This window comes from Aquarana catesbeiana, linkage group LG13 (genome assembly GCF_042186555.1).
Source record: "Aquarana catesbeiana isolate 2022-GZ linkage group LG13, ASM4218655v1, whole genome shotgun sequence".
NCBI lineage: Eukaryota > Metazoa > Chordata > Amphibia > Anura > Ranidae > Aquarana > Aquarana catesbeiana.
In genome coordinates, this window is record NC_133336.1 from 139,002,988 (window position 1) to 139,027,247 (window position 24,260).

Genomic DNA, 24,260 nt, shown 5'->3' on the forward strand with positions numbered 1-24,260 from the left:
CCCTGGAGATGTAAATGTGATCCAACAGTGTGTTTTTTTCTGTGGTGGCTGCCCAGACCAGTTGGGTATATCCTCTTGAGTGAAGAAGGTCAGATATTGGCTTCTTTTCGCTGCACAGAAAATCTTCATTGAAATCTCCACAGAGTATTATAGGTTGGCAATCCATTATTTCCAAAGATTCCAAGAGGCCCAGCAGGTTAGTAAGGAATTGGCCAATACTGTAATCCGGTGGCCTGTAAACAACAGCGATCAAAGCTTGTACAGGGGACTCCAGTTTGACAACCAAGAACTCCAAGTCAGTCACATTGTGATGATACTGCTTTTCAAAGGCCTTGAAATGGTTTCTGACATACAAGGCGACACCTCCACTACTTTTACTTGCAATGTCAGGAAGGTTCGTGTACGAGAGGTGTCTGTTGCGTTTGAACAGGTTGTAGCCCTCCAGCTGGAGACTTTCAGCAACAGAAGAGCCTGAGAGATGAGTTTCAGTGAAACATAAAACATCTCCAAGTGTCAACTCATGGTGAGATTTGATATCTTCAATGTGAGCTGGTAATCCTTCCGTGTTGTGATAGATAATTGTTAATGTTTGCTGTTTGTCTGTTGTCTGTAGAAACTTTAAGAGGGGCATAACACTTTCCAGTGATGCATTCTTCATTGAATCCAGGGAGGCTGTGATTTCAGGATCAGCAAAGATCTTCTTCTCATCAAAGTCAGTTATGTACAGTCCTTGCAGTGTAGTCGTTCTACTCAGAGCAACATAGGCCATTCCCGGTTGGAAGACCCGTTTCAATGAGACCACTGCTGACTGTATCGACATCCCCTGACACTTATGAATCGTACATGCAAAAGCCAACTTCAGGGGGAACTGCCTGCGAACAACTCCTTTCTGTCTCAGGTTTTCCTCTACCATTTCTATGTACACCAAGTTGTCAGCATCACTAGACGACTTGTTACGGTATCTCTGTCCTGCATTTGGATTGTCCAGCATAAGCCCAAGCTTGTTTACCGTAGTAGTACCATTCTCAGTCTGGATGATTATTCTTGCAATCTTGCCAAATGTCCCGTTAACAAGCCCGTCTTCTACATCAATGTTTCTTGTGATCATGATACGGGCACCTTCAGCTGCTTGCAGTGTGTCAATCGGATTGTCTTTGTGTCCTTTGAAAGGTTGGTGTTGCCTCAGCATCACTCCTGTCTTAGGGTCTTTTCTGTAATCGTCGGCATCTATGTTGGTGACGTTTGAATGGAGAACAGACACAGTTGCAGCATTATGTTTGTGAACCTCTTTGTTGGTAGCACGTCATTAGGGCAGTGGGTGGGATCTGTAAAAGCCTGAGCAAGCAGAGCTTTGTCATCATTGCTTAAGGTGACAGTCTTCTGCTTGACTCTGATTCTATTCAAAAGCTCAGCAAATGAAATGTCATCCTTCTGTCGGATGATCTCTGTCAGCGTGATCATCTGAAAGTTGCCTTTCCAGAGGTCATTGGTATTTTCCTCAAACACGCAGAGTGGCTTACTTTTTCCCAGCGGGGGGACCTGGTAAAAGTCTCCTACTGCTAGTACTGACATACCACCAAAAGGTTTCTTACTGCCTTTGATTTGCTGTAATCTCCAGTTGATGTAGGCAAACAGGGGCTTTGAAATCATTGACACCTCGTCAATAACAATGATCTCCGCATTTGACAGCTGTGCCCTCACTTCATCTATTAGATTTCCAAGTCCTTGGTAGGGTGGCTTCAAGCTTCTTGGCAACTTCAGCAGAGAATGAAAAGTGTTGCCTGAAATGTTGAAAGCTGCTGTTCCTGTAAATGCAGTTAGTAAAACGCTGGGCATGGATATGTCTGCTTCCTCACGTAGTCTGGTAAGTTTACAGAGTATCTTTGTCGCCTCAGCATAGATGCACTTTATCAGGTGTGATTTGCCTGTCCCTGCACCACCAGTGACAAAGTAATAGAATGGGTCAGGATTTAGGCCACGCACACGGTTAGTGCACCAGTCACAAACTGAGTAGAATGTCTGAGCTTGTGTCCGGTTAAGGTTTCTGTACATTTTCCGAAGGAAATCAGGGCACATTTGTGGGACCTTCACAGTAAGCGCAATTCCACCTGTTTGTTTGTGACGTGTATACTCCGGAACATCATCTTGTTCATTCTCATGAAGTGGCTCCCCTTCTGCGTTCCTCTATACATTCCAACCTATCCAACTCAGCTTCTGGGGCAAAGGTGTTCCAAGCATCTTCAACAGGGCCGTTTTTTACAAAGTCATCCAAGACTTGTTCCACAATTTTGTTGTGTTGTTCGAACTTCTTTTGGTTGCTGGTAACAATTGCAGACACTGCTCGGATTGCTTCTTCTCCTGGTAAGCTCACACAGGCGCCTTTGTAAAAATCCTGGTGTGTTGGGAACCTTACAGTTTTCAGTGATGACTCTGAACGGTGGAGGAGGTAGAGTTTAAGCAGTCTGCCGTAGTAGTTCTCGGGGTCCTTCTTCTCTGAGAAGCATGCGTACCTGATGATTGCAGGCTTCCCTCTCGTGCGTTTTTGAATCATTCCCATTTCATTCAATAGGCTGACACGCTTGCTGTCTTCCTTCTGCTTGCCATAGACAACCCTGTAATGGGATGCAAAGTCTGCCAGACACATGGACTCAAACTCTGGTGTTTCGGGTCTGGCTCTGTATTTGTCGACAAAACTCGTCATCCACACATTAAGAGAATCGGCTGGTTTGTTCTGCAATGCACTGAGCGGGAGACTCATTTTCAGTGCGTTGTCACCAGTTGGCAGAAAAACAACCTCACGTGAGCAAGACTTCATTTTCAGGCTGCACGTATGGGCCACAGACTCCTGGGCGCTGACCTCTCTGTGTTTTGAATAAGCCTGAAGAACCTCTTTCATTTCTTCTGGTTCTGTCGCTGTTTCTGGGCTCATTTCTTTGACTATTGTTTTGAGATAGTCACTCAGCTCCCGTTCTGGCTTGGATATGTAGGACAACATGTACATGATGCAACCATACTTATCAAGAATGTACTGGATGTCCATGTTGGCGTTCCAGGCCTTCAGCAAATGTGGATTGTAGTTGTTCACCCAGCAGTCCTTGACATCACGCTTCATTAGAATCACGCTTGAGGAGGTCAATGCCTGAATGTACGAGTTGTACTGATTCAAAGTCATATCACACTGTGCCAGTAGCTGTGACATGTCTTCAAGCTGCACTTTTGGGTTATTAAGCAAATCCCAGACTGGTTTCAGTTTGTTTTTGGCTGCTTGTGGTTTCATTGCACAATCTCCTTGGTCTTCTGGCATCGGGTAAGTTATCCTCGTTTTTCTAATAGGTGGCTTTGGAAATCAAAATCTGCATACTCTGTTACCTTTCTTGCATGATTTTGAATGAGATCTGCTGTGCATTTGAAGTTCTGTTACAAATCTGTGAAATAAGGCCTGTTTGGCTTCATCGGGCAGCTGGCATGAGATGTTATGATCTATAAAGGCACACACCTTGTCATCACTGTCTTGTCCAAATATAGGAGCTCCTGCTACTCAACAGAGACAATGTATATGAGGGCTCCCTCTCGCCTGAAATTCAACCCGGTAAAAGTAATCAATAACTTCACCAATTGGCTGTGCAGGACCCAACAGCAGCTCTCGCATCAGAGCATCAACCCGTTTGTCAAACATGCGCATGGTGGTCACTGGGTTGCCTCGAAGAATGTCACACTTTTCAGCCCAGTCTAGCCCCGCAAAAATCCACCTTTTGACCTTGTTGTGCCTTTATTGCCGTTATTACCTCTGGCCATCTGAATTCTGCAGCAGAGAAGGTAAGAAAAAATGTTGGCTTACCCAATTGTCTGACCATGGCTAGCAAATTCTTCAGATTTTTATCCCAGTAAGCTGGACTCCCTCTCAGTGGTTGCATGAACCTTGTGGCATCTCGGTTTCGCACCAACCTCTCAACCTCACACTTGTCCTGTAGCAGCTTGTTGGATATTTTCCGTCCATCCCTGGTATTGGGTTTTCCTTTCCTTAACTGGATGGACATGCTGCTTTTGGTCATGTGTGTTTCTGTGACAAACTGCGCAAAGAAGAGGTAGCTTGTGTCTCTTGCAAAATGAGTATCAACACAAAAAAACCTTGCATTGAAATACATGCTCCGGGACAGTTTGACTTGTCTTGCCTGGTCCAATGTATTCTGTCCAGTAGGGAACTGAACAGGGAAAGCCATTGCCTCAAGCCTAGGAACTTTAAAGAAGCTGACAGGTGTGTTTCCTTGTGCAGGTGCAATGCTGAATATTCCATCACCGTGTGTCAGTGCTTCCTCTCCAAAGTCAGATGGCTGCAAACAACTGTCTAGGCCAATTCCAGGTCTTAGTGTATCCTTCTCATCCTCTGCATTGGGAGGTTGTTGGTCATGGCCTTCCTGTTGCTCAGAAGCAGCCGGTAAACATGCAGACTGTACCTCTGATGGATCACAATTTTCGATGCGTTCAAGTATCTCCATCATTTCAGTTTCGTCACAACTGTCGAGTTCCATCCCATCATCATCATCATTATCATCATCATCATCAGCGATTGTCTCATCCACTCTAATTGAAATGTCACTGTAGTCGGGGTGTGTGTCAATGAGTTTTGACAGACCTGCTACTACATTTCCCATGTTGACATTATGAAACAGCTGGTGGCCTTTGTAAGTCAGACGTCTTTTCAGCTTCACTCTGTGTAACTGGGATGTGCTGTGCGATCTTGGTAGAGTATTGACCGTGGTTTCCACCTCGGATGGCACACACACTACAGCGCCATGTATAGCTGCCTGTCGACCTTTGGGAAGTGTGATGATCTTGGCAAATGGCAGTATTTTGGCCAAAAGTTGTCTTTCCAGCACATTCAAATCGCAGAGCTCTGGGGGAATGGGCGCCAGCTCCATGTTGTTAGCCACAGCGATGGATGATTTGTGTCCTGCTTTTAAATGTGAATCACAGTTGTGACAAATCCATTCTTTGGTCCTTTCATCTGGTACGGTGCATTGTTCAGGTCCTTGACAGTGATTGTTGCACACATGGACATATTTCCCTGTCAAACAGGCAGCAACAATGTGTAGATTCTTCTTGTAATTGCTGTGAATGCAATGTTTCACTTGGTTAGGGAAAAGGGTGCGATGACACATCGTGCACACAAATGTTGGCCCAGCTTTAATGCATTCATGGAAAGTGGATATAGCTGTCTGCATTAGGCTGTTGTCCACTGGTTGACTGCATTCCCGCATGACACGAGTCCATCGTCTGTATTTCATTCTTATTTTGAAGGCACATTGCATCTTATGGGTTATGCGAAAATCTGCTTGAGTGTGACGCTTCATTTTCATGTAACTCATGCGATGTTGCAAGTGACGTTTTCTGAAAGCAGGATCATTATGATATTTTCTGGTGATGTATTGCTTCTGCTTCAAATTGAAATCGGCATTTGTCGCATATTTTCTGGTGATGTATTGCTTCTGCTTCAAGTTGAAATCGGCATTTGTCGCATATTTTCTGGTGATGTATTGCTTCTTCTTCAAGTTGTAATCTGCATTTGTTGCATATTTTCTGGTCATGTATTGCTTCTGCTTCAAGTTGAAATCTGCATTTGTCGCATATTTTCTGGTGATGTATTGCTTCTGCTTCAAGTTGAAATCTGCATTTGTCGCATATTTTCTGGTGATGTATTGCTTCTGCTTCAAGTTGAAATTGGCATCTGTTGCATATTTGCGAATGATATATTGCTTCTGCTTCAACTTAAAATCAGCATCTGCTCTGTATCGGCTGGTGATGTATGTCCTTTTCTTATTGGTGACAGACATCTTTGTAGCCTTGAAATCACGCCTTCTTTCATTTCTGTGTCTTGTCTTCAGTTTTTGTCGTCTCTGTGCATTTAATTTGGACAATGCCTTACTGTCCTTCCATATGCCCTGTGAGGATTTCGCATCAACTGACCGTGGAGAATGCTTGCTGGCTGGGAATCCAGTGTGTGTTACATCTTTGGTCATCTGTGTCACTTTGTTCTCCACATGCTTTGCATTATGTGGTTTGTCAGATTGCACCAGTGGGGACAGCAAACCATCTGACAGACGTCTTGCACAATGAAATGAGACTGGCATGAAGTCATACTGCAGTCCATCAATAGGGCCTCTGGTGTCTGTAAGGAGCAATTCATACAACTTATAAATCCTTGCCCCCATATCACTCAAATGTGTAAAAGTGATCATAACAGCTTTTCCTTTTCCAGTGGCAGGAAGTCCATCCTTATTTCGACTATGAGAATCAAACAGTCCATATCTCCCAGACTTGTCTCTGAACAATGCAATGCAATATGGCACTACTATAAAAAGTGCATGTGTAACATCTGCATTGAGGCACTGAAGTCTTGTGGAGAGGTCAACAAACCAACCTTGGTTGTCACCGTCTACCGTGTCTCTCATACATCCCGATAACACTGGAGATTTAACAACGTTATACTCATATTTGTCAGTGTTGACTCTGAGGGGCACTTCTTCCATTGTCAAGTGTTGATGCTGATAGACATTTCTTTGTTTTAGCTGTTTTATTGTTGAGCCATACAAGCTGTTGCCCTTCTTCAGTATTTGATCAAGATCACCCTTTCTCACATCATCAAGCTCACTGTGGTATGCCAAAAATGTCAGAGCCATGCATGTACACTGTTTGTTCCTTAACCTTCCATAGCCATGATGACCCTGATGAAATGATGCCTGCACAGAAATCTCACTTGGTACACATGGTTCTTGCATGCCATGGTTTTCAGAAGTGCCCATCACACTGTCACTGTGCTCTTGAACTTGACACTGAGTTGAACATGAAAATGACACCACAGGTTCACTATGTACCTCCTGGGCACATTCACTGTCACAAACCTCCATATCCACTATGCTGCTGTGGGGCTCCGGATCCAGTTTAGTCCAGCGTATCTTTGCAGCTTTAGATCTCTTTCCTTTAGATGGCATGATGATATTTGTGGAAGGAGCTATAATTCCCCTCAGAGTTGTGTTGGAGGAGGAGCTATAATTCGCCTCAGAGCTGTGTGGGAGGAGCTATAACTCCCCTCTGAGCTGTGTGGGAGGAGCAATAATGCTATAATTCCCCTCAGAGCTGTGTGGGAGGAGATACAATTCCCCTTAGTGTTGTGTGGGAGGAGCTATAATTCCCCTTAGAGCTGTGTGGGAGAAGCTATAATTCCCCTCAGAGCTGTGTGGGAGGAGCTACATTTCCCATCAGAGTTGTGTGGGAGGAGCTATAATTCCCCTTAGAGCTGTGTGGGAGAAGCTATAATTCCCCTCAGAGCTGTGTGGGAGGAGCTACATTTCCCATCAGAGTTGTGTGGGAGAAGCTATAATTTCCCTCAGAGCTGTTTAAAAGGAGCTATAATTCCCCTCACAGCAGTGTGGGAGAAACTATAATTCATCTCAGAGTTGTGTGGGAGGAGCTCTAATTCTCCTCAGAGCTGTGTGGGAGGAGCTATAATGCTAAGCTATAATTCCCCTCAGAGCTGTGTGGCTGGAGCTATAATTCCCCTCACAGCGGTGTGGGAGAAACTATAATTCCCCTCAGAGTTGTGTGGGAGGAGCTATAATTCTCCTCAGAGCTGTGTGGGAGGAGCTATAATGCTAAGCTATAATGCTATAATTCCCCTTTGAGCTGTGTGGGAGGAGCTATAATTCCCCTCAAAGCTGTATTGGAGGAGCTATAACTTCCCTCCAAGCTGTGTGGGAGGAGCTATAATGCTATAATTGTCCTTAGAGCTGTGTGAGAGGAGCTATAATTCCCCTCAGAGCTTTGTGATTTTTTTTTTTCAAAAATGATTTTGTTTTGTTTTTCAAAAATGATTTTTTTTTTTGTTTTTTCAAAAATGATTTTTTTAAATGATTTTTTTAATGATTTTTTTTTCAAAAATGATTTTTTTTTTTCAAAAATGAATTTTATTTTTTTCAAAAATGATTTTTTTTAAATTTTTTTTTTCAAAATTAATTTTTTTTTTCAAAAATATATTTTTTTTTCAAAAATATATTTTTTTTTCAAAAATATATATTTTTTTCAAAAATAATTTTTTTTTTAAAAAATATTTTTTTTTTTTAAAAAATATTTTTTTTTTCAAAAATATTTTTTTTATTTCAAAAATTAATTTTTATTTTTTTCAAAATTATTTTTTTTTTCAAAAATAATTTTTTTTTTTACATGGGGCGGTCATAATGTTTTGGCTGATCATGGGGTGGTCATAATGTTTTGGCTGATCATGGGGGGGTCATAATGTTTTGGCTGATCATGGGGTTGTCAGCTTTTGTCACCTCCCACTCTAGTTTTGAACATTTCGCCGTTCATTCCTATGGGACCAAAAAACGACAATATTTCGTGGACCATTCGGCGAAACGTTCCACAAAGTAATAGCACACCATTCGGGAACAATCTGCACGTTTCGGTATATTACTTGTCTCTGTAGTGTAAAAACTGTGGGAGGAGTCTACAAGCATTATCAAGTCTAGCAGATGAAGTCACATGCATTTGGGGTGTCTCAGCATCTTGTGTTTACAACCACTGTTTCCTAGCAACGCTCATGCCCTGTTTATGCTTCACAAATACTGCTTAATACACAATAGACAGGATAATGATAGATTTAACAACTGTGCAGTAATTCAAATGGCCGTATTTTAAAAACTATACATCCTACAGCGAAGATCTTTATATTGTGAGAATCACAAGACCCAGACCTAGATTTTGATGTATAGTATGTCTCTGAAATATTAAAAATGGAGGCACGGTCGCAGTTTAGAAATTGCCCTTCAAATTTGAAGGGGCTAGAGTGTAGTTTCAATGAATGTCAATGGACGGCGTGAGTTGCAAACAAATGGTCATATTGTGAAAACTATCAGGACTATGGCTTAGCCGTGGACATGTTTAGTGGCAGCAGGGATAGCTGAACGTTTTGATATAAGATTTGTGTAGGTGGGCTTGAAAATGAGGGAGTGGCGGCAGTTTAGAAATCATGTTCTGATTTTCCAGCTTTTGCCATCTCCCACTCTAGTTTCCCCATTCATTCCTATGGGACCAATTTCGCCGCAAAAACTACGATATTTCGTGAACCATTCGGCGAAACGTTCCACAAAGTAATAGCACACCATTCGGGAACAATCCGCATGTTTCGGTATATTACTTGTCTATGTAGTGTAAAAACTGTGGGAGGAGTTAGGGTGGTAAATTTGGCTATAATAATAATAAGAACTAGAAAAGGTACAATTTCTGGGGAAATTGTGAAAGTGTTCTTGCCTCTACAACTGGAGTGGGCGGAGTAACTGGGTGGGGTGGAGTGGCTTGAGTAACTGTGAAAAGTGTTAAAAAGCTTAATATTTTAAAAAGTATAAATAGTAGTAAAAAAGTTCCATCATTCACTGAAAGAGCTGAACATTTTTTTCAAAAGTAATTTTTTTTTTCAAAAATGAATTTTTTTTAATCAAAAATGATTTTTTTTTTCTTCAAAAATGATTTTTTTTTTCTTCAAAAATGATTTTTTTTTTTCAAAAGTAATTTTTTTTTTCAAAGGTAATTTTTTTTTTCAAAAATGAATTTTTTTATTTCAAAAATAATTTTTTTTTCGAAATTATTATTTTTTTTAAAGTAATTTTTTTTTCAAAAATAATTTTTTTTTTCAAAAATATTTTTTTTTTCAAATATATTTTTTTTTCAAAAATAATTTTTTTTTTAAAAGAAATTTTTTTTTCAAAAATATTTTTTTTTTTTCAAAAATAATTTTTTTTTTTTCAAAAATATTTTTTTTTTCAAAAATATATATTTTTTTTTTTCAAAAATGATTTTTTTTTTCAAAAATTATTTTTTTACTTTTTTCAAAAAAATTTTTTTTTTTTCAAAAATATTTTTTTTTTTACATGGGGCGGTCATAATGTTTTGGCTGATCATGGGGTCGTCATAATGTTTTGGCTGGTCATGGGGTTGTCAGCTTTTGTCACTTCCCACTCTAGTTTTGAACATTTCGCCATTCATTCCTATGGGACCAATTTTGCCGCAAAAACGTCATTTCGTGGACCATTCGGCAAAACATTCCACAAAGTAATAACACGCCAATCGGGAACAATCCGCTCGTTTCGGTATATTATTTGTCTCTGTAGTGTGAAAACTGTGGGCGGAGTCTACAAGCATTATCAAGTCTAGCAGATGAAGTCACATGCATTTGGAGTGTCTCAGCATCTTGTGTTTACAACCACTGTTTCCTAGCAACGCTCATGCCCTGTTTATGCTTCCCAAATACTGCTTCATCAAAACTGCCCCATCAGAATTACCCCATCAAAACTGCCCCATCATATTCCTCTATTATAAATCAGTACATGGTGTGTCTGTCCCCTCCCCCGGGCTCTGTAATCAGCTGAGATGCTCCAGCCACCTTCCCCCCTGTGTATAACAGAAGCTTTGGTAACCATGGCAACAAAACAAACACTAACAGTACACTCTGATTAATGGCTAAAATTTCCTGAAATGACCTCTAAACAAATGGCCGTATTTTAAAAACTATACATCCTACAGCGAAGATCTTTATATTGTGAGAATCACAAGACCCAGACCTAGATTTTGATGTATAGTATGTCTCTGAAATATTAAAAATGGAGGCACAGTCGCAGTTTAGAAATTGCCCTTCAAATTTGGAGGGGGCTAGAGTGTAGTTTCAATGAATGTCAATGGACGGCGTGAGTTGCAAACAAATGGTCATATTGTGAAAACTATCAGGACTATGGCTTAGCCGTGGACATGTTTAGTGGCAGCAGGGATAGCTGAACGTTTTGATATAAGATTTGTGTAGGTGGGCTTGAAAATGAGGGAGTGGCGGCAGTTTAGAAATCATGTTCTGATTTTTCAGCTTTTGTCACCTCCCACTCTAGTTTCCCCATTCATTCCTATGGGACCAATTTCGCCGCAAAAATGACGATATTTTGTGAACCATTTGGCGAAACGTTCCACAAAGTAATAGCACACCATTCGAGAACAATCCGCACGTTTCGGTATATTACTCGTCTACGTAGTGTAAAAACTGTGGGAGGAGTTAGGGTGGTAAATTTGGCTATAATAATAATAAGAACTAGAAAAGGTACAATTTCTGGGGAAATTGTGAAAAGTGTTCTTGCCTCTACATCTGGAGTGAGCGGAGTAACTGGGGGGAGTGCCTGGAGTAACTGTTGTGTGGTTGGAGTAACTGTGGAAAGGTTGAACTGGGCAGATGGGCAGAGTAACTGTGTGGAGTGTTTGTAGTGAGTAAAGATAGTAAACATTACACTAACCAATTGATTGATCAAATTTAAAAAGTGCACAAGTGCTAATGGTGTAGAAGGTAGAAATATCGGTAAATGACTTTGTCGGACACAGACTTAAGGGTTACCAGGATTTATTCCGCCCCAGCCAAAGCATAGCACCTGACGGACTCGCGTCCCAAAATCAAGTGTGTCAAAAACAGTTTACACAGTGTACATATAATTTCAATATATTGCATCACAAGCGAACTGGCGGTATATTTCCGTTATACATTAACATTAACATTAACATTTTGAACAGTCAACTTTTTGAACTTTTTGGATACAAGGCAATTCATTAAAGCATATACTTTAAACCCTTACAAATTTTCAGTTTCTCTGCAGTTTTGCTCCTTGCTGTTTCTTTGTCTTACTAATCAGCAAGCAGGCTATAGCACAGGAAGGAGAGGGTGAGTGTGATGAGGACAGTGTGATAGGGCGAGCTGACGTGCTGCATCTACCGTCTGTAGGACGGGTGATCGTTTTAGCCAGCCGGCTTCTTATGCTTATTTGAATCTGCTACACTGTAAGTGTTATTTTAATTCTTTTAATAAACCTCAAAACCAGGTTTACGCTATGTTGTTTCCCTCTCTTTTCCCGGGGTACCCCTAAATGAGAACAACCCCCCAGCTAGGAGTCTTTTATTAATCTCCATGATAAGAGTGATTTCCTGTGACTTGGTGGACTAGTGGTATCATCACCCTTTGGCTGTATGAAGTGGCATGTCGTTTCCTAGAAGCCCATCCAATGAAAGGCCCTGACCGGGTTAAGGTCGCAAGCCCCCTTGTACTTGCCGTTTGGTAAGCGCGCATTTTATTTTCAGCTACCACCGTGGTGCGGTGGAGGAATTTTTTCTATTTTACATTTCCTGCTTTAAAAAAATGGGGTCTGAGCCTATGTATTTTCACAACATTTATTTGGACTTTATTCACTGTGTTAGGACTGTCCAGTGAACACTTATTGATTTAGGTTTCAAGAACTGTGTTAGTTATTTAATTTGGGTTCTAACCAATTAGTCCTATTCAACACTGGTACTAGTATTTACTCCTATTTACAGCGCTGCTATATTTGTTATATTGTTGTATTAGTGTGTGTATCTCACATAGAGTGGCTGCTTTTGTTATTATGTAGTTTTTTTTAATTTTTTTTCACTAAGTTATTTTCATCACTATTTTGGTTATCCCCTATTTGGTCATTCACAATATTTCACGAACAGGTACCCTTTTTGGGTGCACTACAGCGCGGTATTCCTCTTACTATATGATGAGGACAGATGTCTGTGATGGATGGGGGGGAGTAAGTGAGTTCAGTGTCTAACAAGTACACCGAACATGAAATATAGAGAATGATGTTTAGCTAATTGTAAATGGTCCCACATAACTATGGCCACGTAAACTGACCCTCATTGCCACTTTATCTGTTTGATGACCACTGTCTCACAACCACTGTTTCCTGGCAACACTCATGCCCTGTTTATGCAGGCTCTAAGCGTGTTCACAACCACTGCTCAAAACACAATACACAGGATAATGGTAGCTGTAATAACTGTGCAGTACTCCTGACTGGAGACACTGCTGCACCCTGGAGATGTAAATGTGATCCAACAGTGTGTTTTTTTCTGTGGTGGCTGCCCAGACCAGTTGAGTATATCCTCTTGAGTGAAGAAGGTCAGATATTGGCTTCTTTTCTCTGCACAGAAAATCTTCATTGAAATCTCCACAGAGTATTATAGGTTGGCAATCCATTATTTCCAAAGATTCCAAGAGGCCCAGCAGGTTAGTAAGGAATTGGCCAATACTGTAATCCGGTGGCCTGTAAACGACAGCGATCAAAGCTTGTACAGGGGACTCCAGTTTGACAACCAAGAACTCCAAGTCAGTCACATTGTGATGATACTGCTTTTCATAGGCCTTGAAATGGTTTCTGACATACAAGGCGACACCTCCGCCACTTTTACTTGCAATGTCAGGAAGGTTTGTGTACGAGAGGTGTCTGTTGCGTTTGAACAGGTTGTAGCCCTCCAGCTGGAGACTTTCAGCAACAGAAGAGCCTGAGAGATGAGTTTCAGTGAAACATAAAACATCTCCAAGTGTCAACTCATGGTGAGATTTGATATCTTCAATGTGAGCTGGTAATCCTTCCGTGTTGTGATGGATAATTGTTAATGTTTGCTGTTTGTCTGTTGTCTGTAGAAACTTTAAGAGGGGCATAACACTTTCCAGTGATGCATTCTTCATTGAATCCAGGGAAGCTGTGATTTCAGGATCAGCAAAGATCTTCTTCTCATCAAAGTCGGTTATGTACAGTCCTTGTAGTGTAGTCGTTCTACTCAGAGCAACATAGGCCATTCCCGGTTGGAAGACCCGTTTCAATGAGACCACTGCCGACTGTATCGACATCCCCTGACACTTATGAATCGTACATCCAAAAGCCAACTTCAGGGGGAACTGCCTGCGAACAACTCCTTTCTGTCTCAGGTTTTCCTCTACCCTTTCTATGTACACCAAGTTGTCAGCATCACAAGACGACTTGTTACGGTATCTCTGTCCTGCATTTGGATTGTCCAGCACAAGCCCAAGCTTGTTTACCGTAGTAGCACCATTCTCAGTCTGGATGATTATTCTTGCAATCTTGCCAAATGTCCCGTTAACAAGCCCGTCTTCTACATCAATGTTTCTTGTGATCATGATACGGGCACCTTCAGCTGCTTGCAGTGTGTCAATCAGATTGTCTTTGTGTCCTTTGAAAGTTTGGTGTTGCCTCAGCATCACTCCTGTCTTAGGGTCTTTTCTGTAATCGTCGGCATCTATGTTGGTGACGTTTGAATGGAGAACAGACACAGTTGCAGCATTATGTTTGTGAACCTCTTTGTTGGTGGCAAATATGTGTAGCACGTCATTAGGGCAGTGGGTGGGATCTGTAAAAGCCTGAGCAAGCAGAGCTTTGTCATCATTGCTTAAGGTGCCAGTCTTCTGCTTGACTCTGATTCTATTCAAAAGCTCAGCAAATGAAATGTCTTCCTTCTGTCGCATGATCTCTGTCAGCGTGATCATCTGAAAGTTGTCTTTCCAGACGTCATTGGTATTTTCCTCAAACACGCAGAGTGGCTTACTTTTTCCCAGCGGGGGGACCTGGTAAAAGTCTCCTACTGCTAGTACTGACATACCACCAAAAGGTTTCTTACTGCCTTTGATTTGCTGTAATCTCCAGTTGATGTAGGCAAACAGGGGCTTTGAAATCATTGACACCTCGTCAATAACAATGATCTCCGCATTTGACAGCTGTGCCCTCACTTCATCTATTAGATTTCCAAGTCCTTGGTAGGGTGGCTTCAAGCTTCTTGGCAACTTCAGCAGAGAATGCAATGTGTTGCCTGAAATGTTGAAAGCTGCTGTTCCTGTAAATGCAGTTAGTAAAACGCTGGGCATGGATATGTCTGCTTCCTCACGTAGTCTGGTAAGTTTACAGAGTATCTTTGTCGCCTCAGCATAGATGCACTTTATCAGGTGTGATTTGCCTGTCCCTGCACCACCAGTGACAAAGTAATAGAATGGGTCAGGATTTAGGCCACGCACACGGTTAGTGCACCAGTCACAAACTGAGTAGAATGTCTGAGCTTGTGTCCGGTTAAGGTTTCTGTACATTTTCCGAAGGAAATCAGGGCACATTTGTGGGGCTTTCACAGTAAGCGCAATTCCACCTGTTTGTTTGTGACGTGTATACTCCGGAACATCATCTTGTTCATTCTCATGAAGTGGCTCCCCTTCTTTGCGTTCCTCTACACATTCCAACCTATCCAACTCAGCTTCTGGGGCAAAGGTGTTCCAAGCATCTTCAACAGGTCCGTTTTTTACAAAGTCATCCAAGACTTGTTCCACAATTTTGTTGTGTTGTTCGAACTTCTTTTGGTTGCTGGTAACAATTGCAGACACTGCTTGGATTGCTTCTTCTCCTGGTAAGCTCACACAGGCGCCTTTGTAAAAATCCTGGTGTGTTGGGAACCTTACAGTTTTCAGTGATGACTCTGAACGGTGGGGGAGGTACAGTTTAACCACTTGACGACCGCCTCACGCCGATGTACGTCGGCAAAGTGGCACGGACAGGCAAAATCACGTACAGGGTACGTGATTTGCCTTCCGCGGGTGGGGGGTCCGATCGGACCCCCCCCCGGTGCCCGAGGCGGTCGTCTTTTGTCCAGCGGCGATCGGTGATGAGGGGGAGACCATCCGTTCGTGGCCCCCCCCTCGCGATCGCCGCCGGCCAATGAAAACACTCCTTTGCTGCTGTATGCTAAACAGCAGCAAAGGAAGTGATGTCATCTCCCCTCGGGTCGGTATTTTCCGTTCCGGCCCGAGGAGAGAAGACATCTATGTGAGTGCACCAACACACACACACACAGTAGAACATGCCAGGCACACAAAACACCCCGATCCCCCCCCCGATCGCCCCCCGATCCCCCCCCAATCACCCCCCCCCAGCAGTTTTTTTTTTTTTCTGATTACTGCATAGTGTCAGTTTGTGACAGTTACAGTGTTGGGACAGTTAGTATTACCCCCCTTTAGGTCTAGGGTACCCCCCTAACCCCCCCTAATAAAGTTTTAACCCCTTGATCACCCCCTGTCACCAGTGTCACTAAGCGATCATTTTTCTGATCGCTGTATTAGTGTCGCTGGTGACGCTAGTTAGTGAGGTAAATATTTAGGTTCGCCGTCAGCGTTTTATAGCGACAGGGACCCCCATATACTACCTAATAAATGTTTTAACCCCTTGATTGCCCCCTAGTTAACCCTTTCACCACTGATCACCGTATAACCGTTACGGATGACGCTGGTTAGTTTGTTTATTTTTTATAGTGTCAGGGCACCCGCCGTTTATTACCAAATAAAGGTTTAGCCCCCTGATCGCCCGGCGGTGATATGCGTCGCCCCAGGCAGCGTCAGATTAGCGCCAGTACCGCTAACACCCACGCATGCAGCATACGCCTCCCTTAGTGGTATAGTATCTGATCGGATCAATATCTGATCCGATCAGATCTATACTAGCGTCCCCAGCAGTTTAGGGTTCCCAAAAACGCAGTGTTAGCGGGATCAGCCCAGATACCTGCTAGCACCTGCGTTTTGTGCCTCCGCCCAGCCCACCCAAGTGCAGTATCGATCGATCACTGTCACTTACAAAACACTAAACGCATAACTGCAGCGTTCGCAGAGTCAGGCCTGATCCCTGCGATCGCTAACAGTTTTTTTGGTAGCATTTTGGTGAACTGGCAAGCACCAGCCCCAGGCGTCAGATTAGCGCCAGTACCGCTAACACCCACGCACGCAGCATACGCCTCCCTTAGTGGTATAGTATCTGAACGGATCAATATCTGATCCGATCAGATCTATACTAGCGTCCCCAGCAGTTTAGGGTTCCCAAAAACGCAGTGTTAGCGGAATCAGCCCAGATACCTGCTAGCACCTGCGTTTTGCCCCTCCGCCCGGCCCAGCCCAGCCCACCCAAGTGCAGTATCGATCGATCACTGACACTTACAAAACACTAAACGCATAACTGCAGCGTTCGCAGAGTCAGGCCTGATCCCTGCGATCGCTAACAGTTTTTTTTGTAGCGTTTTGGTGAACTGGCAAGCACCAGCCCCAGGCAGCGTCAGATTAGCGCCAGTACCGCTAACACCCACGCACGCACCGTACACCTCCCTTAGTGGTATAGTATCTGATCGCATCAATATCTGATCCGATCAGATCTATACTAGCGTCACCAGCAGTTTAGGGTTCCCAAAAACGCAGTGTTAGCTGGATCAGCCCAGATACCTGCTAGCACCTGCGTTTTGCCCCTCCGCCCGGCCCGGCCCAGCCCACCCAAGTGCAGTATCGATCGATCACTGACACTTACAAAACACTAAACGCATAACTGCAGCGTTCGCAGAGTCAGGCCTGATCCCTGCGATCGCTAACGTTTTTTGGTAGCGTTTTGGTGAACTGGCAAGCGCCAGCGGCCTAGTACACCCCGGTCGTAGTCAAACCAGCACTGCAGTAACACGTGGTGACGTGGCGAGTCCCATAAGTGCAGTTCAAGCTGGTGAGGTGGCAAGCACAAGTAGTGTCCCGCTGCCACCAAGAAGACAAACACAGGCCCATCGTGCCCATAGTGCCCTTCCTGCTGCATTCGCCAATCCTAATTGGGAACCCACCGCTTCTGCAGTGCCCGTACTTCCCCCATTCACATCCCCAACCAAATGCAGTCGGCTGCATGAGAGGCATTTTTATGTCCTCCCGAGTACCCCTACCCAACGAACCCCCCAAAAAAGATGTCGTGTCTGCAGCAAGCGTGGACACCTGCTATTATTGTCCCTCCTGTCCTGACAATCCTGGTCTTTGCATTGGTGAATGTTTTGAACGCTACCATTCACTAGTTGAGTATTAGTGTAGGGTACAGCATTGCACAGACTAGGCACACTTTCACAGGGTCTCCCAAGATGCCATCGCATTTTGAGAGACCCGAACCTGGAACCGGTTACCGTTATAAAAGTTACAGTTACAAAAAAAGTGTAAAAAAAAAAAAAAATATGAAATAAAAAAAAATAGTTGTTGTTTTATTGTTCTCTCTCTCTCTATTCTCTCTCTCTATTGTTCTGCTCTTTTTTACTGTATTCTATTCTGCAATGTTTTATTGTTATTGTTATTGTTATTATGTTTTATCATGTTTGTTTTTCAGGTGTGTAATTATTTACACTTTACTGTGCTTTATTGTTAACCATTGTTAACCATTTTTTTGTCTTCAGGTACGCCATTCACGACTTTGAGTGGTTATACCAGAATGATGCCTGCAGGTTTAGGTATCATCTTGGTATCATTCTTTTCAGCCAGCGGTCGGCTTTCATGTAAAAGCAATCCTAGCGGCTAATTAGCCTCTAGACTGCTTTTACAAGCCGTGGGAGGGAATGCCCCCCCCCCCCACCGTCTTCCGTGTTTTTCTCTGGCTCTCCTGTCTCAACAGGGAACCTGAGAATGCAGCCGGTGATTCAGCCAGCTGACCATAGAGCTGATCAGAGACCAGAGTGGCTCCAAACATCTCTATGGCCTAAGAAACCGGAAGCTACGAGTATTTCATGACTTAGATTTCGCCGGATGTAAATAGCGCCATTGGGAAATTGGGGAAGCATTTTATCACACCGATCTTGGTGTGGTCAGATGCTTTGAGGGCAGAGGAGAGATCTAGGGTCTAATAGACCACAAATTTTTCAAAAAAGAGTACCTGTCACTACCTATTGCTATCATAGGGGATATTTACATTCCCCGAGATAACAATAAAAATGATTAAAAAAAAAAATATGAAAGGAACAGTTTAAAAGTAAGATTAAAAAAGCAAAAAAATAATAAAGAAAAAAAAAACAAAAAAAAAAAACACCCCTGTCGCCCCCTGCTCTCGCGCTAAGGCGAACGCAAGCGGCGGTCTGTCGTCAAACATAAACAGCAATTGCACCATGCATGTGAGGTATCACCGCGAAGGCCAGATCGAGTGCAGTAATTTTTCCAGTAGACCTCCTCTGTAAATCTAAAGTGGTAACCTGTAAAGGCTTTTGAAGGCTTTTAAACATGTATTTATTTTGTTGCCACTGCACGTTTGTGCGCAATTTTAAAGCATGTCATGTTTGGTATCCATGTACTCGGCCTAAGATCATCTTTTTTATTTCATCAAACATTTGGGCAATATAGCGTGTTTTAGTGCATTAAAATTAAAAAAAGTGTGTTTTTTCCCCAAAAAATGCGTTTGAAAAATCGCTGCGCAATTACTGTGTGAAAAAAAAAAATGAAACACCCACCATTTTAATCTGTAGGGCATTTGCTTTAAAAAAATATATAATGTTTGGGGGTTCAAAGTAATTTTTTTGCAAAAAAAAAAAACTTTTTCATGTAAACAATAAGTGTCAGAAAGGGCTTTGTCTTCAAGTGGTTAGAAGAGTGGGTGATGTGTGACATAAGTTTCTAAATGTTGTGCATAAAATGCCAGGACAGTTCAAAACCCCCCCAAATGACCCCATTTTGGAAAGTAGACACCCCAAGCTATTTGCTGAGAGGCATGTCGAGTCCATGGAATATTTTATATTGCGACACAAGTTGCGGGAAAGAGACAAATTTTTTTTTTTTTTTTTTTTTTTTTGCACAAAGTTGTCACTAAATGATATATTGCTCAAACATGCCATGGAAATATGTGAAATTACACCCCAAAATACATTCTGCTGCTTCTCCTGAGTACGGGGATACCACATGTGTGAGACTTTTTGGGAGCCTAGCCGCGTACGGGACCCCGAAAACCAAGCACCGCCTTCAGGCTTTCTAAGGGCGTGAATTTTTGATTTCACTCTTCACTGCCTATCACAGTTTCGGAGGCCATGGAATGCCCAGGTGGCACAAAACCCCCCCAAATGACCCCATTTTGGAAAGTAGACACCCCAAGCTATTTGCTGAGAGGTATAGTGAGTATTTTGCAGACCTCACTTTTTGTCACAAAGTTTTGAAAATTGAAAAAAGAAAAAAAAAAATGTTTTTTCTTGTCTTTCTTCATTTTCAAAAACAAATGAGAGCTGCAAAATACTCACCATGCCTTTCAGCAAATAGCTTGGGGTGTCTACTTTCCAAAATGGGGTCATTTGGGGGGGTTTTGTGCCACCTGGGCATTCCATGGCCTCCGAAACTGTGATAGGCAGTAAAGAGTGAAATCAAAAATTTTCACCCTTAGAAATCCTGAAGGCAGTGATTGGTTTTCGGGGTCCAGTAGGCTCCCAAAAAGTCCCACACATGTGGTATCCCCATACTCAGGAGAAGCAGCTAAATGTATTTTGGGGTGCAATTCCACATATGCCCATGGCCTGTGTGAGCAATATATCATTTAGTGACAACTTTATGAAAAAAAAAAAAAAAAAAAAGTGTCACTTTCCCGCAACTTGTGTCAAAATATAAAATATTCCATGGACTCAATATGCCTCTCAGCAAATAGCTTGGGGTGTCTACTTTCCAAAATGGGGTCATTTTGGGGGGTTTTGTGCCACCTGGGCATTCCATGGCCTCCGAAACTGTGATAGGCAGTGAAGAGTGAAAGCAAAAATTTACACCCTTAGAAATCCTGAAGGCGGTGATTGGTTTTCGGGGCCCCGTACGCGGCTAGGCTCCCAAAAAGTCCCACACATGTGGTATCCCCATACTCAGGAGAAGCAGCTAAATGTATTTTGGGGTGCAATTCCACATAGGCCCATGGCCTGTGTGAGCAATATATCATTTAGTGACGACTTTTTGTAAATTTTTTTTTTTTTTTTTTTTTTGTCATTTTTCAATCACTTGGGACAAAAAAAATAAATATTCAATGGGTTCAACATGCCTCTCAGCAATTTCCTTGGGGTGTCTACTTTCCAAAATGGGGTCATTTGGGGGGGTTTTGTACTGCCCTGCCATTTTAGCACCTCAAGAAATGACATAGGCAGTCATAAACTAAAAGCTGTGTAAATTCCAGAAAATGTACCCTAGTTTGTAGACGCTATAACTTTTGCGCAAACCAATAAATATACGCTTATTGACATTTTTTTTACCAAAGACATGTGGCCGAATACATTTTGGCCTAAATGTATGACTAAAATTTAGTTTATTGGATTTTTTTTATAACAAAAAGTAGAAAATATCATTTTTTTTCAAAATTTTCGGTCTTTTTCCGTTTATAGCGCAAGAAATAAAAACCGCAGAGGTGATCAAATACCATCAAAAGAAAGCTCTATTTGTGGGAAGAAAAGGACGCAAATTTCGTTTGGGTACAGCATTGCATGACCGCGCAATTAGCAGTTAAAGCGACGCAGTGCCAAATTGGAAAAAGACCTCTGGTCCTTAGGCAGCATAATGGTCCGGGGCTCAAGTGGTTAAGCAGTCTGCCGTAGTAGTTCTCAGGGTCCTTCTTCTCTGAGAAGCGTGCGTACCTGATGATTGCAGGCTTCCCTCTCGTGCGTTTTTGAATCATTCCCATTTCATTCAATAGGCTGACACGCTTGCTGTCTTCCTTTTGCTTGCCATCTTCCTTCTGCTTGCCATAGACAACCCTGTAATGGGATGCAAAGTCTGCCAGACACATGGACTCAAACTCTGGTGTTTCAGGTCTGGCTCTGTATTTGTCGACAAAACTCGTCATCCACACATTAAGAGAATCGGCTGGTTTGTTCTGCAATGCACTGAGCGGGAGACTCATTTTCAGTGCGTTGTCACCAGTTGGCAGAAAAACAACCTCACGTGAGCAAGACTTCATTTTCAGGCTGCACGTACGGGCCACAGACTCCTGGGCGCTGACCTCTCTGTGTTTTGAATAAGCCTGAAGAACCTCTTTCATTTCTTCTCGTTCTGTCGCTGTTTCTGGGCTCATTTCTTTGACTATTGTTTTGAGATAGTCACTCAGCTCCCGTTCTGGCTTGGATATGTAGGACAACATGTACATGATGCAACCATACTCATCAAGAATGTACTGGATGTCCATGTTGGCGTTCCAGGCCGTCAGCAAATGTGGATTATAGTTGTTCACCCAGCAGTCCTTGACATCACGCTTCATTAGAATCACGCTTGAGGAGGTCAATGCCTGAATGTAGGAGTTGTACTGATTCAAAGTCATATCACACTGTGCCAGTAGCTGTGACATGTCTTCAAGCTGCACTTTTGGGTTATTAAGCAAATCCCAGACTGGTTTCAGTTTGTTTTTGGCTGCTTGTGGTTTCATTGCACAATCTCCTTGTTCTTCTGGCATCGGGTAAGTTATCCTCGTTTTTCTAATAGGTGGCTTTGGAAATCCAAATCTGCATACTCTGTTACCTTTCTTGCATGATTTTGAATGAGATCTGCTGTGCATTTGAAGTTCTGTTACAAATCTGTGAAGTAAGGCCTGTTTGGCTTCATCAGGCAGCTGGCATGAGATGTTATGATCTTTAAAGGCACACACCTTGTCATCACTGTCTTGTCCAAATATAGGAGCTCCTGCTACCCAACAGAGACAATGTATATGAGGGCTCCCTCTCGCCTGAAATTCAACACGGTAAAAGTAACTTCACCAATTGGCTGTGCAGGACCCAACAGCAGCTCTCGCATCAGAGCATCAACCCGTTTGTCAAACATGCGCATGGTGGTCACTGGGTTGCCTCGAAGAATGTCACACTTTTCAGCCCAGTCTAGCCCCGCAAAATCCACCTTTTGACCTTGTTGTGCCTTTATTGCCGTTATTACCTCTGGCCATCTGAATTCTGCAGCAGAGAAGGTAAGAAAAAATGTTGGCTTACCCAATTGTCTGACCATGGCTAGCAAATTCTTCAGATTTTTATCCCAGTAAGCTGGACTCCCTCTCAGTGGTTACATGAACCTTGTGGCATCTCGGTTTCGCACCAACCTCTCAACCTCACACTTGTCCTGTAGCAGCTTGTTGGATATTTTCCGTCCATCCCTGGTATTGGGTTTTCCTTTCCTTAACTGGATGGACATGCTGCTTTTGGCCATGTGTGTTTCTGTGACAAACTGCACAAAGAAGAGGTAGCTTGTGTCTCTTGCAAAACGAGTATCAACACAAAAAAGCCTTGCATTGAAATACATGCTCGGGGACAGTTTGACTTGTCTTGCCTGGTCCAATGTATTCTGTCCAGTAGGGAACTGAACAGGGAAAGCCATTGCCTCAAGCCTAGGAACTTTAAAGAAGCTGACAGGTGTGTTTCCTTGTGCAGGTGCAATGCTGAATATTCCATCACCGTGTGTCAGTGCTTCCTCTCCAAGGTCAGATGGCTGCAAACAACTGTCTAGGCCAATTCCAGGTCTTAGTGTATCCTTCTCATCCTCTGCATTGGGAGGTTGTTGGTCATGGCCTTCCTGTTGCTCAGAAGCAGCCGGTAAACATGCAGACTGTACCTCTGATGGATCACAATTTTCGATGCGTTCAAGTATCTCCATCATTTCAGTTTCGTCACAACTGTCGAGTTCCATCCCATCATCATTATCATCATCATCATCAGCGATTGTCTCATCCACTCTAATTGAAATGTCACTGTAGTCGGGGTGTGTGTCAATGAGTTTTGACAGACCTGCTACTACATTTCCCATGTTGACATAATGAAACAGCTGGTGGCCTTTGTAAGTCAGACGTCTTTTCAGCTTGACTCTGTGTAACTGGGATTTGCTGTGCGATCTTGGTAGAGTATTGACCGTGGTTTCCACCTCGGATGGCACACACACTACAGCGCCATGTATAGCTGCCTGTCGACCTTTGGGAAGTGTGATGATCTTGGCAAATGGCAGTATTTTGGCCAAAAGTTGTCTTTCCAGCACATTCAAATCGCAGAGCTCTGGGGGAATGGGCGCCAGCTCCATGTTGTTAGCTACAGCGATGGATGATTTGTGTCCTGCTTTTAAATGTAAATCACAGTTGTGACAAATCCATTCTTTGGTCCTTTCATCTGGTACGGTGCATTGTTCAGGTCCTTGACAGTGATTGTTGCACACATGGACATATTTCCCTGTCAAACAGGCAGCAACAATGTGTAGATTCTTCTTGTAATTGCTGTGAATGCAATGTTTCACTTGGTTAGGGAAAAGGGTGCGATGACACATCGTGCACACAAATGTTGGCCCAGCTTTAATGCATTCATGGAAAGTGGATATAGCTGTCTGCATTAGGCTGTTGTCCACTGGTTGACTGCATTCCCGCATGACACGAGTCCATCGTCTGTATTTCATTCTTATTTTGAAGGCACATTGCATCTTATGGGTTATGCGAAAATCTGCTTGAGTTTGACGCTTCATTTTCATGTAACTCATGCAATGTTGCAAGTGACGTTTTCTGAAAGCAGGATCATTATGATATTTTCTGGTGATGTATTGCTTCTGCTTCAACTTGAAATCGACATTTGTGGCATATTTTCTGGTGATG